General features: G+C 40.8%; 2 long non-coding RNA genes across 3 annotated transcripts; both read left to right on the top strand.

Annotated features, from left to right (window-relative positions):
* The first annotated feature begins 532 nt into the window (after positions 1 to 532).
* On the top strand, positions 533 to 8,236 carry LOC107506734. Of its 2 annotated transcripts, XR_004953607.1 has the most exons (4): positions 533 to 846; positions 1,467 to 1,712; positions 2,728 to 2,806; positions 7,699 to 8,236. It is a non-coding gene; the product is annotated as an uncharacterized LOC107506734 (long non-coding RNA). The 2 variants fall into 2 exon arrangements; XR_001595993.2 differs by lacking the exon at positions 7,699 to 8,236 and having other exon boundaries at positions 2,728 to 7,680.
* Positions 8,237 to 8,358: 122 nt separating this feature from the next.
* Positions 8,359 to 12,769, top strand: LOC107506733. The gene is made up of 2 exons (XR_001595992.2): positions 8,359 to 11,622; positions 12,638 to 12,769. It is a non-coding gene; the product is annotated as an uncharacterized LOC107506733 (long non-coding RNA).
* Positions 12,770 to 13,586: the final 817 nt, after the last annotated feature.

Below are 13,586 nucleotides of genomic sequence, written 5' to 3'. Positions count from 1 at the left end.
TACGTATGATTTAAATACTGTTTGTCATAAGAGTTGAAGCATGTTCATCTATCTTGTAGTTATTAACCCATTGACTGAGATTCATTAAGTTTGAGAAAAACAGTGATATTGAGCTAATAACATTCTCAAAATTCTTCCTCCTCACATCGATTTATATAAGCAAAAATGCAAAAATACCTTAAAGAGTTTAATTCTGTAAGACATCTCAAAATCTTCTGCAGTGCTGGGAGCTCAATGGTTAGAAGAAATCAGACTTGGTTCCTAGCCTCGAGAGCTAAATGTCCGACAAAAGAGGCAAAAATCAAAGAAATACTCACATGGCAAACTAAAACTCCAACGGTCATAACTGCAAAGACAGAGAGATTCAGGACACAAAGGGTAAATGGAATGGGGAATGTGGCCTCATGGTGGTGGGAAGGGGGGAGGCAGAAAAAGCTTCTCTAAGGAAGTGCCATGTGAGCTCAGAATGCAGCCACGTGGGTAGTGGTTACTCCCGGAAGAGGGAAGAGCTCGTATAAGGGCCTGGAGTCAGGAGAGTTTGGTGGGCAGAGGAGCGAGTACAGGGCACAGTGGAGTTGGAAGGCCAAGCAGGGGCTGCATAACATGGGTCCTGACGGGCCATCTTACCATGTTTACATTTTCATTTGGGGATGAGTGTGGAATAACTAAAATGTCAACATTAAGAGGGCAAAGTGAGATGTGTGCAATTTGAGAAGCTTGTTTCTGGCCACTGCGTGGTGAATGGATCATTGCTGGAGAAGCAAAGAGACCATCTGGGAGAAAATTGTGTCAACCAGTATGGAGATGCTAGTGATTAGAAAGAAGATGGTGGCAATAAAAACAGAGGTGAGTGGGCGAAGTCAAGGGAGGGAGGTAAAAGTCATAGGGCTTTATATATATTGTACGGGCTATAATGGGGGCAGATGAGGAAGGTGTGTGGAGGACTTACTCCTGGATTTGGGGGTTTGTGCCTCATGTACAAGGGACAACAAAACCATGGCTAATGATTCAGCGGAGGTTTCCTGATGCACCTGCACCGCCTCCTATGACAGGAAAGGGGGTAAGACCTATCTCCCTACAATGGTATACACTCTTGCCAGGTGCTTGATATGGCCTTTAATCCAGAGGAAAACAGCCATCCGCTCTGATACAGGAGGGGAAGTCTGGGACATCTAAATACTTAACTCAAGGAATTCGAGCCCTGCCAAGTCCTAATCATGACACAAATCTTTATGCCCCCACTTCCTTCTGTGCCAGTAATGACATTTGCAAGAGGAAGGAAAAATTCACAGAAAATCAAGATCCTTCTCAGTGAGTACACTGGTCAATGCTTGCTGGGCTATCTGCTTCGGCTGTTAATTTGCACGGGAACAGCTTTTGGGCTGATTCTGTGATGGGTCTGCTGCCAAGATCAGCCGTTTAAAGCTTACTTGCATTTCTGCTTTCTGCATGTGACATATTTACAGGGCCAAGAAAGAGCGAATAGATGCAGGAACTACAGCTCGAAGAGGAAGGAGGTGAGATGATTGCCAAAGTCGAGGGAAGGAGCAGGAACGACGAGAGGAGAGCCAAAGAGCCGAGGTCCTGATTGATGAAGGCAAGGTCTCAGCCTGAGCCCAGCAAAGAACAGCCACTCTCCAAGAGGCAGAGGCACGGCTCTCTAAACGACCTGTGGGGTCTGACCTCGGTTCAGATCCCAGCTCTTGCAAGCTGTAAGCCTTGAGATAGGTCACGTCACCTCTCTGAGCCTCCGTTTCTTTTAAAAAGAGAAATTCACGATGTCTACCTTGGCTGGCTATGAGGATGAAGTGATTTTGCCATAGGTGTTGGGAAACCCTTCACTTGACTCTAGGTTTGTCTGGTGAACACCTAGTTTTAAGAAGTGAAAGGGAACATATGAGAGCTTACCTCTAGGCCTTTTCTCATCTCCTCTCCCCTCCTGGACCCAAACTGTATGGGCCCCTAACTGTCCGTAGTCTTGAGCTTAGCACATTAGATGAGTTAGCAAGTTTCTCCATTGTCCAAAGGCAAAGTAGCTGAGGCAGACGTTTAGATGAACCTTCTGTGCAGCACGCACTCATCCTTCTGAATCAGCTGGGTGAGGTAATGGGCTGTTAGTCACATGCACACTGAGTTGTTAGGGGATTTTAAACTACATCACTCCAGTTGTTATTATTTCCTCTGTTAAAAATCCTTTTTTTTTTTTTTTTTTGCTTGAAATTGCTTAGTGACAATACTCCTGGACTTTCTTCCAAAAGCTATAAAGATGACCTCTCAAATTTAGAAAATGCTGAAATTGTTGGAAAGTTTTTTTATTAAGCTGTTTAGAATTTGAAACAGCAGCTTACAGCAAAGCAGTTAAGAAATAAACAACATCTCAGGGTGTTTTCCAGTTCCTTCACAGAGCAATAACTCAAAATCTTGTCACATTTGAAAAAGGAGACAGATCAAGTGTCTAAACATTCTAAGTGCCTTTAAGGAAATCGTTTCTCCCTCCAATATTAACAACATGGCTGCTTGGCGAGTTATATCACAGCATCTCAGAACTGGGACACACTTTACAAGCCATCCCTCAGTTTTTTCTCTCAGCAAAGATTTCCTTTACTTCATAAAGAAGGGGTAAAGTTTACCTCGTAAAATTTATAAAGGCTAATTGCATCCATTGCAAGCAAACTCTAGTCTGTTTTATTTCCAGCCCTGACTACTATCTGTACCTGTCTTGTCCAGGTCTGAAGAGGCGACCACTCTCTCATCCCAGAAGATCTTGGGCAGTCAATTCTGACAATTGACACCACAGTGCAATAAGGTACTGAAGAGATTGAGGCAGTATCCTCCCTTACAGATGGGACAGCCAAGGTTCCGAGAAGGGACACCCTTAATGCAAGGACATGTAGGTGTAGAGTGGCATAACTGAAGTCCAGATGACACTACCTGACTCTCAGTCCAGCTTTTCCTCAATTATGATGGCATGTCAACAAGTCTGCAATCAACCCCGTTTTGTAGAAAAACATGGCACCTGGTGCTAACAGGCATTCAAAAATTTGTATTGAGTGAGTGAACCAATATTGAATGAGTAAACAAGAATATTTTCTTAGGAACTGGGTTTAAAGGAAACATTCATGCCAGTCACAAGGTGGCACTCACAATCACCAGCCCTTGAATGTTTTGGGAAGTTCCTGGTGATGAAAATGAGGGTCTTCTCCTGCAACCGAGTAGAGCTAGGTCTGTGAGGGTGAGGAAGCATATGACCCTGTTTTGATTCCAAATCTTGTTTGCCAGGTCACCTAGGTTGTAAATTTAGAAATACTTAATTTACTAACTCGGTCAAAGCCAATAATTCTGGAAAAAGTAAAACAGAATTATTAGATTGAAGATAAGAAGACATACTCTAAATTCTCTGGCACTTTGTGGCTCTAGCTTGCCAGGGGCTTCCTATTCCTATTAGGTACCATCACCTTGAGAAACCTTCTTTGCTACCAAAATGTCTCTCCTTTTTGTTTTCTGGCATCCAATGCTTCCCTGACACTCAGGAGTACTAATATTCCCTTACCCCACTCAGTGGAAGTTATTAGGAACACTTTTCTTGGTTTATGTAGTACCTGCTTCTGTACCTAGCAGATACCTACTTCTCTCTTTCTAGAGAGCGGTGGGCAAATTTCTGGATTTTTTAGAACAAAAATAAATAAGGCTGAAGACTCATCCACAGAAACCTAATCCTATGGTTTACTGAAAAACTGTTAACAGAAAGGACCTTTTTAAAATACTTGGATTTTTTTTAGCAAAGAAAGAGATCCTTGGTGCTGCTGTAACTTCGATATAAACAGTAAAATGGTTTAATTGTTGTTCACCGTCTAAGGTAGCCAAGGATGGATAAATGGCTAAGGTACTAAAAAGATGAATGGATGGGTTATTGGACAGAATGAGCTATGAGCTAATGCCTTTTTTATATCAACACAGAGCCAATGACTTGACTTTTCAAAATGATAAGCCTAAATATTTTCTTTAAGGGCTGGGAAAGCAATGAGTTTGCCTAACTCATACTTAAATTAATATCTTTTCAAGAAAATGTCTGTCTAGTCTTACTTTTAGAAATTATATTCCATCTCCTTTGTCTTTATAACACTCTGCAGTTTGTTGAACTATGATTACCTCTTTATATGGACTTGCCCATCTGTCCCCATGAAGCTGCAAAGTACCTGATGGCAGAGACTATGTGTTCTTTTTTAAACTTTTTATTTTTATTTTTCACTTTTATTTTGAAATAATTTTGGACTTAGAGAAAAGTTTCAAAAAGTGTACAAAGAATTTCTCTATGATCACCCAGATTCTCTATAAATGTTAAAAATGTACCACATGTGCTTTATCATTCTATCTACACACACACAGACACACATGGTTTATTCTGAAATGTTTGAATAATGCACACATGATACCCCTTTACTTCTAAATGCTTCGATGTGAATTTCATAAAATCAAAGACATTTTCTTACATAATTCAGTTATCGAAATCAGGAGATTATCATTGATTCAATGCTATCATCTAATCTGAGGGCCTTATGCTAGCTGTCCCTCTCAATCCAGGGACTCGCCTAGGAATCTAATTTCAGGGATCATGACATTATATTTAGTTGCCATGTTCCTTTAATCTGTTATGTCTCTTTGTTCTTTTAAAATTTGGCATAGATTCTTAGCTTTTCTTTGTCTTTAGTAATCTTGACATATTGGAATAGCACAGATTAGTTATCTAGCAGAATGTCCCTTAATTTGGGTTTGTCTGAGGTTTCCTGATAATTAGATTCAGGCTATGCAGTTTTGGCAGGAAAATCACAAAAGTGATGTTATGTCCTTCTCAGTGCATCATATCACAAAGCACATGATGTTGATTTGTCCCATTTGTGTGTGTGTATGCATGTCTGTGATATTTACTTTAATTGCTTTACTTAAGGGGTGTCTGCCAGGCTTCTCCACTGTAAAGTCACTATTATTCTTTTTGTAATTAATTAGTATCTTGTGAGGAAATACTTTGAGACTATGTAAATATCTTGTTTCTCATAATACTTTTACCTACTAATTTTAGCATCTATTAATGATCCTTGCCTGAAACAATTATTATTGTGGTGGATGCCAAGCGGTGACTTTCTAATTCAATCTTTCCTTCTATATTTATTAGCTGGAATTCTAACATGTTTTTTGCATCCATGTCGTCTTTGCTTCGTTCAGTCTAGTCCAAATAAAGCATTCTTTTGTGTGTTTTATTTAGTTAGTTACTTGGTGTTATCATTAAAACTTTTGAGGCAAGAACATTGTTTTAAAGAAGAAATTATGTCAACATAATAGGATGTACTGTTCAATAAACTTTAAATGGATTGCAATTTAAGTGGGTGTTTAAAAAATTAGCATGGATAAAGGCATTTTGCAAAAACTGTCAGAATAATTAAGTTGGTCCAAGACCCCTTTTCATAAACTGAATAAAACCTTCAGGGCGATATCTTCTATCCCTTCCTCTCTTAAGTGGGAGGGTATTGGCTCTTTCAGAAGTAGAGGATCCAGTCACACCAGGCACCATCTTTTACTTGTGGGTCAGCAAATTACCCAGATGAAACTTGGCATTGTGATGACACAGTCGAGGAAGAGTAGACAATTTTTGTAGACAGTTATTACTCTCTCTGCTCTTTAACTTCCTGCTTTTTTGTTTCTCCCTGATCCATATCCAGGGGAGTTGATCTGTATGCTGCCCCACTATCTTTTGATAGAAATAGTGTCACATTTAGACAAACATGGTGACACTGCAAGAGGGGTTACATAAGGTCACTATGATACAACTAACTTCTCAGGGTCCTACACACACCTTCTTCCCTACCCTCCTTCCTTTTTCTCAAGTTCCTTGGGCAGTGTTTTGTTGTCCTAAACTTGACCCTAGCTGCTGGCCAGTTTCTCCCATGACTCAGCCAAAACACTGCCCAAGTCTTTACCTTCACCCCTCTGGGGTTTTGCATCTGGGCAAGTGGCTCTCGTTCCTGGCCAGCCTCTGATCTTTCTTCCTGGAATCCTTCACTGCCACATCTGTCAGTCTGAGGTCTCTGACCCCATCTGGCTTCTCTTCTGGGCCACTGGCCGTCTCCCAAGGACAGCCAGAACTCCCCAGTTAATGATCTGGGGTCACATTGCCTCCCTGTCTATCCTGACTTAATAGGGGTGAAAAATCCATTTCCCCTTTGATTCTCCAAAAGAGGTTAGAATTTCTCAAAAAGAATTTTCACTGAGAAACAAGAAAAAATCAGTGACCAAAAGGTTAAGCAAGTAAATAGTTTAAAGAGACCCCAAGTTTCACACCAAATTTAATTTTGAGCACACATTATATTAAGTGGTCCAAGGCAGAATGCAGGGATTCATAGTACTGAGGACTCCACTACCTATTGATTTTACTTTTTAGGGAAAGAAAGCCTTTGATAGGGGACATCTTTTTGGATTATTGAGTATTTCCTGGTCCCACCTTATAGGAAAGGGATCAAAGTATAGTTCCACATTTTCACAAGATGCTCAACTAAATGATGGCCAAGAATATGGTCACAAACAGGTCATCTGGGGTTCACAAAAGTCTGGAATAGAGTAGGTGAACATGCGCTTGGATTTTCTCAGAACATACTCTAAAAAAACTTTGGTATATATACCTGAATTTCCAATATTTAGGCACCAGAACTATAACTTCCAAACTCGGGGGCTAGAAAATAGTTATATGCAAATGGGCAACTTCCAGTTGGCATTAGAAACTTATGCTTGTCATAGTAACCCAGGTCTACATTAGGCAGGGTCAACAGCCTGGTGTCTATCCAGTATGTTCCTTTCTGTGCTGTTGGAAGGACTGGAACACCTTACAGCATATTGCGCATAAAATTCTAAGCACTGAAATCACCAAAGGGTTGAGAGAAGATGAGGGGAAGTATGCAATCAGGGTTAATATGGTGGACAGTGTCTCTGATAATCTTGCCGATGACCACCTTATTGTCTATAAAAGAAACCAAGCTTTCAATTAGTATCTGATTTTCACATTTGACGTGCATTTTTCTTATTTTCAAACAAAAATTTGGAGCCCCAATTAGACTTACTAACATTGAGGCCTTGAGAAAATTGTTCAATGGCCGAAGCGTTTCTTTATTTATAAAATGGAAGCACAACTTATCATATAATGTTGTTATGAAGATTGAGTGAAAAAGAAAGGACCTAGCATAGAACCAGCCCAAAATAACTTGGAAGTGGTTTCATTCCCAGAGTTTCCAGATAAGATCTCAGCCCCATTGACACGCTGACTTTAACCTTGTGAGACGCTTAGCAGAGAAAACGATCAAGCCCATCTGGACTTCTAAACTTACAACATTTTGAGATGAAAATGAGTCTTATATTAAGCCATCAATATTTGTGGTAATTTGTTATGCAGCAATAGAAAGCTAATACACATCCCTTCCTTCCTTCTTCTTGAATTAATAAACTTTTATTTTTAGCATAGTATGTGCTGGATACTGCTTCAGACACCCTATAAAAACTCAGGCCATTATTCACAAAACACTTCTAAGAAGTAAGTTTTAATATCCCTATTTGCACAAGGTTGAACATAGGGTTGTAGAATTTTGGGAGCTGTCTGGTCTCTAATCTAAACCCTTCTGCAACACCACATTATCTAATTTCCCCTTTTTCATATAGTGTTTGGATTTTCCTCTGCTCACGTGATCGAGTGGGTCAGAAGAATCTGGGGGCAGGAGAGGAGTGTCTCCCAACATTCTGAGGTTGCCATGGAGATAGTACAACGTGGAAGCCAACATCATGAGTTGGGAACAGCACTTAGAGACTTCTGAGAAACTTTGATTATTGTCCAGCTTGCTTTCTCCATCTTCCTCTCAGTTCCTGAAATGTATTTGGCACAGTCAGTCGGAAGTCCTTGTTCTGCTTTGGAGCTCATTGAGAAGGGGTTGTGATAACAATGATAACAGTGAATATTTAATAACTACTTATTCTGTTCCAGGCATGAATTAATCTTCAAACTTACCCTTTGTCTTGCCCAGGGGGCTGCCATGACAAGTCATATTGGAACCTGAGGCAGAAGGAAATGTCTGTACCCTGGCTTTAAAGAAAGAAAACCCATTAACAATGTTTTCAACATCTACTTCATTGCTTATCTCATTTTTGAACTGAGAGAGCATCATGTTGACAATTTATCTTCACCAATTTAAACAATTTTTAAGTAAGCTGAAAGTGATAAATTATATTTTGATATAAATAAAATACTTAAACTGAAAATGGCAGTTTTAATATATTTACATTTCAATTTTCAATATTGTTTCAACTACTTTAGTGCAAAAAAAATTAATAAATATTAATATTTTATTAGGGACACATTTTTTCTTTTGCCTCAGGCTCAATATGGTTCAACAGAGCAATAGTCTTTATTTTGAATTTTAATATTTGTTCGTTATGGATTTTTTGGGATTAATTTTGATTTCTTAAAAAGATATCATTATTATTTATTGATTACTGAGTTTCTTGGCTCCCTCTCAAATTTTACACCTGAGGTGGGTGCCTCACCTGCCTTACCCTAGTCCTGGCTTGTCCTTCCACAGGATAAACACCCAGGTTCTAGAGAAAGGTCTCTAGATTTTTCTGTACATTGCAGAAAATCCAATCAGCTGCCTTATTCTTCAAGCATATGTTGTCAGATTTTGACACTGCAAAAGTCTCAAGGTATTTTTTTCTTGGTAACTTTAGCCTATTCCAGGTTAGCCTAGAAAAATACAGGGCTTTGCAAAGCTTTAGTTTGAAAAAGAAATCTTGCAAAGACCTTAGCTGCACTAGTGTAGCAAGAATTGTAACTTTAGTCTGAAATGCATTCATTCTGATATTTAAAAGACCATTGCATCCAAAAGACTGTTGGAGCCAATTTAGATTCAGAGTAAAGGAGCCTGGGAAGGCAGGTGTATCATTTTCCACGATGAACAAGTGTTAATTATTTGACCAATAGTGTCTTTATTGTTTTGATAATAATAGAAAAAAGGATCAATGCAAATATATTCTGGGTCATAGAGGTGACTACGCTATAACTAGATACTGCTAGACGCCTTTATTTGTCTATATTTCCATTGTGTTTTTACAAAAAAAAAATAAATGAAATGAGGGGAGGTCTTACCGCATAAGTGGGGTATCCATTCCGACTGAAAGTCAGTGTCCCCAACCCATTTGTAGGAACAAAGCTTCAGTAACAGCTCAAACAGGCAAATAATGTGAGACAGTGTGGATGGATATTGAATCATCACACAGTGTATTGTAGTATCAGCTTGCCAGACAGAAGAGGTACTGTAGAAACATAGCAGTCAGTGTTCAAATTCCAAATGGCAATTTAGTTTCGGGAACAAAATACAAGATGCCACACTGAATTAATGCTTTAATTCAAATGTAATGAGTATTGTTGTTTGTTTCTACTCAGGTTGTGAATGTGTTTTGTATTATAGTTGTATATGATCCATAAGGATACAGTTATACAGAGCTTAATGTTTGTGTACATTGGAGTTATGTTATGATAGAAACTGGACTTACGTGTATTTTTTTTTCCTTTCAGAAAGGGCCATTATGCTACCCAAGCTTAAAAGCCTGGAACTCTATGCAGTGTCTCAGCTATATAGAGAACATCTGGGAAGGAGAGAGAAGGCAGTACTTAACCCAAACGGGCTAACAGCTTGCGGCACACTATCTCCTATTTATAATGGAAGAGAGATTTGGGAGTCCTTAGCCACCTAGATACTCTTCGACCATAGCTACAGCCTTCGCTTAATGTTAAAACGAGTCTGAGCAGCTCCGTAGTTTATTCACAAAGTGTTAGAGCAAAGTTAGAACAGCTCTTGCTTCCTCCTCACACCAAACAGCCTAATGAGATTGTTAGCAGCACTGTGAGAAGCTGTTACCATTGTTACATCTTAACAAGAAGGCGGGCATGCCCACATGTGGACAAGGTGCCGGATTGTCACTGCTGCTGCACTTCCAAATTCTGGGAGCTGTGAATTTGGCTGGGCAGTGTCTGGGCTTCCAGCCAGACGCTGAGCTGTCCAGGTAGATGATAAACTAATTAGGGGAATTGCAAACCAATTAGCACAGAGCTGGGTTGGCTGCTGTGTCTTAGAAAATTCTTCATTGAGTGTTTTATGATAGGAACCAGGCAGATGTGCCCGTTCCCCACCATCAAGATTGGTCATCCGAACTGTCCTGGACAAAGGGGTGCTTTGGTCCTAGGAACACTGTTAATTTTCTAAGGGTAGTTTCAATTCTAGGATGCTAGCCTGCTTTTACAAGGAAAGCATTCTCTCCTGAAAGATGATTGTCATGTTCTGGGGAAGGTAGACCAGGTCAGACCCTCCATGAGAAAGAGAAGCCAACACAGTGAGCTTGCCTTGAAACTAGAAGGTAAACAGCTCCAGAGCCAGCACATTAATCCATGTGGGTTATTGCCCCTCTGATATAGATTCCAGAATTGGGCGTGTTTTTCTTTCCTCTGAAGCATTTTTGCCTCACCTTCTGTAGATCGCAGGTACCTAACCCTGCTGCTCTCCTCCCTGCTAAGCTCTGGCTCTTGCCTTCACTGGCATGGGTCCCCTGCACTAACCGTGCCCTGCTCACTTTTGCTGGCCTTGTAGCTGAAGAAGGATGGAATGGATGGGGGTCAGACAGGGGGAGAGGGACTCCCTGTAGCGGTATCTTCTGCTCAATTATTTTTGTTATATTTTAAGGTGCTATTTATGCATCTGAGAAAATTGATTACATATGAAAGTTTACAATGAATAGGAGACATTTCTCATTAAGAAAAATAAGAAGGTTTTTTTGTTTTGTTTTGTTTTGTTTTGTTTTAGAATATAGTACCCTCTGAGTGGCAATAAAATTTGGAGAAAAGGAACAAGGGACTGTCTCCTAGGTTCCTTACCACTCACTTCTTTTATAGAAATGTGTTATTCCTATAATCACCTGTGAGTGCCTGATTCTAGATACTTCCCCATATGTGCACATGTGTATTCACCGTGTGCAAGTGCACATGTGTCTGACACAGAACCATAGTCTTAATTCTGGCATGTCAGCCATTCCATCCTAACCAGCATTTGACCTCTCCCATACACAAGGAAAGGTGGTTTTAAAAGACCTCCTGTTTAGGATGGGCTTAGCATAGAGCTCAGGAGGAAGTTTCCGTAGTTCATGGTTTGTGTGCAAGATTATACCAGTTTCACCTCCCTTATTCTAGAAGAGACAGACCAAAAAAAAAAAAAAAAATGAGGAGCCTGCTTCAAATGGTAATTCACACACACCTTGGTATCAGCAGCCTCTGCTGTTCTTATCTTAGCATCGTGACAAGTCTAGGCAAGCATGAATTGTTTTGCATGTTTGGCATCAGGACTTTGGATTGAGATCAGGACTTTGGGTTGGGGACATAGCAGCTTCTTGGGATAGAATTGACTATAAATGTGGTTTATTTCCTTTTCCAGATCCAATCAGTTTACTGTGGAGCATTGTATTGATAAAAGTTCTGAGGTGTGTTCCTGAGCATCCATAAAGCATGCTGGACTCTCTCTACCATAACTGGCATGAAGGTAGGAGGTACGGATGGTGACATTTGTAATTGCTGCTTATAAGGATGAGAGAAAGTCAACATATAAAAGATTGATTCATGGGTGAGACGGCATTATAGCCCTTACTGTCCACTCTTCCTTGCACCCACACACATGCCCTGACCTCATCATAGGTGGAATACATTTCCATGATCTTCAACTTTGAATTTGAACGTGTGATTTGCTTTGTCCATGGCATGTAGCTAGAAGTGATTGGTGAGCTGATTCAGAGAGTAGGACACAAGCAGCCTCACCTGTTTCTCCTCACCCTGTTATGTCTCTGCCAATACCATGAGTTAGACATTCTTCCTGGTTCCAGGAGAAGGTTGAGAGGCAAAGCAGAGCTACCCCAGCAAAGCTTCCCCAGCCAAGCCCAACCTGGACCAGCTGAACTCCAGCTACTCTATAGACTTGTGTGTCTTGGAATAGTTTGTTATACAATAGGAGTTAGCAATACAGCCTGCAAACCAAAACCTTGGTTACAAAATACAAGTTATGGTTCTGAATACAAAAGAGTGTCATTTCCCAGTCTAGTACTAAGTGACTTATGTCTGAGTCCCAGGGCAAAGGGGCTGCTACAAACACTGCCAATAAAATGGCAAGAGGTGTTTCATTAATAAATCATATAAAGTCTCAGAACCTGCTAACACCATGTTCTAGCCCATGTTGTAGGATGTAGCACTCATGGAGTTGAGTATAAGGGGTGGTGGCTTCAAAATAGGTCTGTAAATGCTTGACAGTCTTACTACCAAATGATGGAAGCTAATTCCCTCCCCTGATTGTGTGCCAGTCTTTGAAGTGACATGCTTCTGATTAATATTATGCACTGCAATGACACTGTGTGGCTTCTGAGGCTACGTCATAAAAGGTGATACAGTATTCCCCTCCCCACTGTATATACACCCCTATTCTTGAAGCCCAGATACCATGTCATGAGAAAGCCAACCAGCAACATGTAAAGGCCACATAAGGTTCCATTTAACTGTCAGCATTAATTGTCACAGATAGGTGTGCACAAGCTCCCAGATGATTCCAGTCCCCTGTCTTTGGTGCTGAGTGGAACTGAGATGACCTGTCTACTGAACGTCGCTCAAGCTACAGATTGAACAAAATAAATGGTGCCATTGCTTATGTAACTAAGTTTCTGCGGGGTAATTTTTTATGCAGCCATAGATAATCAGAACGAGGGCATTACCTTGTTGAGGGATAATACTGGCATGGGGAGAGACACAGCGGCCTGGACTAGAAAGCTCCATGACCAGACAAAGAAGAAATCACTTTCCAAGGGCTCGAGGAGGAGGTGGCCCTGATGGCAAGGGCACAAGATGCACATACTGCCTCCATGACTTGAGGGCACCAGGAGCCACAGCAATGAAAATAGAAGCAGAAATGAAGAACGTAAAGAATGCTATGGAGCAACTGAAGAGTCCATGCTGGCAGAAATCCAAAGACATCCTATGGAGACACCCCAAAATACCTGAGGGAACATGTAAGCAGGACTGGCCCTTCCACACACCCGGCTGAGGCAGAACCAGGCAGATCTGAGTGTGTGTGTGTGACCTGCTCTTCCTCCCAAGGCTGTAGTGGCCTGGAGAGCCAAGCTCATGCATTTGTTACGGCACTCAGGTCTCCCAAAGCCCTCACATACCTCATCTGTTTCAATGCTCACATTAACACCTGTAAGGTGGACATTATTATTCCCAGGTCTCACAGCCCATAAATGGCAGCTCTGCCAGGAAATCGAGTCCTGGTTTGTTCCCTGTACCACAGCTGCCCCAATAAATTAAATCTCATTTTTAATATAAGTCCATAGAGAGCTTCTTGAATTGACCCTGGGGTGAATTCTGTCCCTTACCCTAAACCCACACTGACTTTTTCTGTCCTGCGAGTTCAGAGTTCTGCATAGTATAATCTCACTGACTCAGTCCTCATGAACGTTGAAATTGGGAAAGG

The sequence above is a fragment of the Rousettus aegyptiacus genome, unplaced genomic scaffold, assembly GCF_014176215.1.
Source record: "Rousettus aegyptiacus isolate mRouAeg1 unplaced genomic scaffold, mRouAeg1.p scaffold_m13_p_12, whole genome shotgun sequence".
NCBI classification, from domain to species: Eukaryota; Metazoa; Chordata; class Mammalia; order Chiroptera; family Pteropodidae; genus Rousettus; species Rousettus aegyptiacus.
Note: the sequence above shows the minus strand (reverse complement) of the source record. Positions and strands in the feature narration are given on the sequence as shown.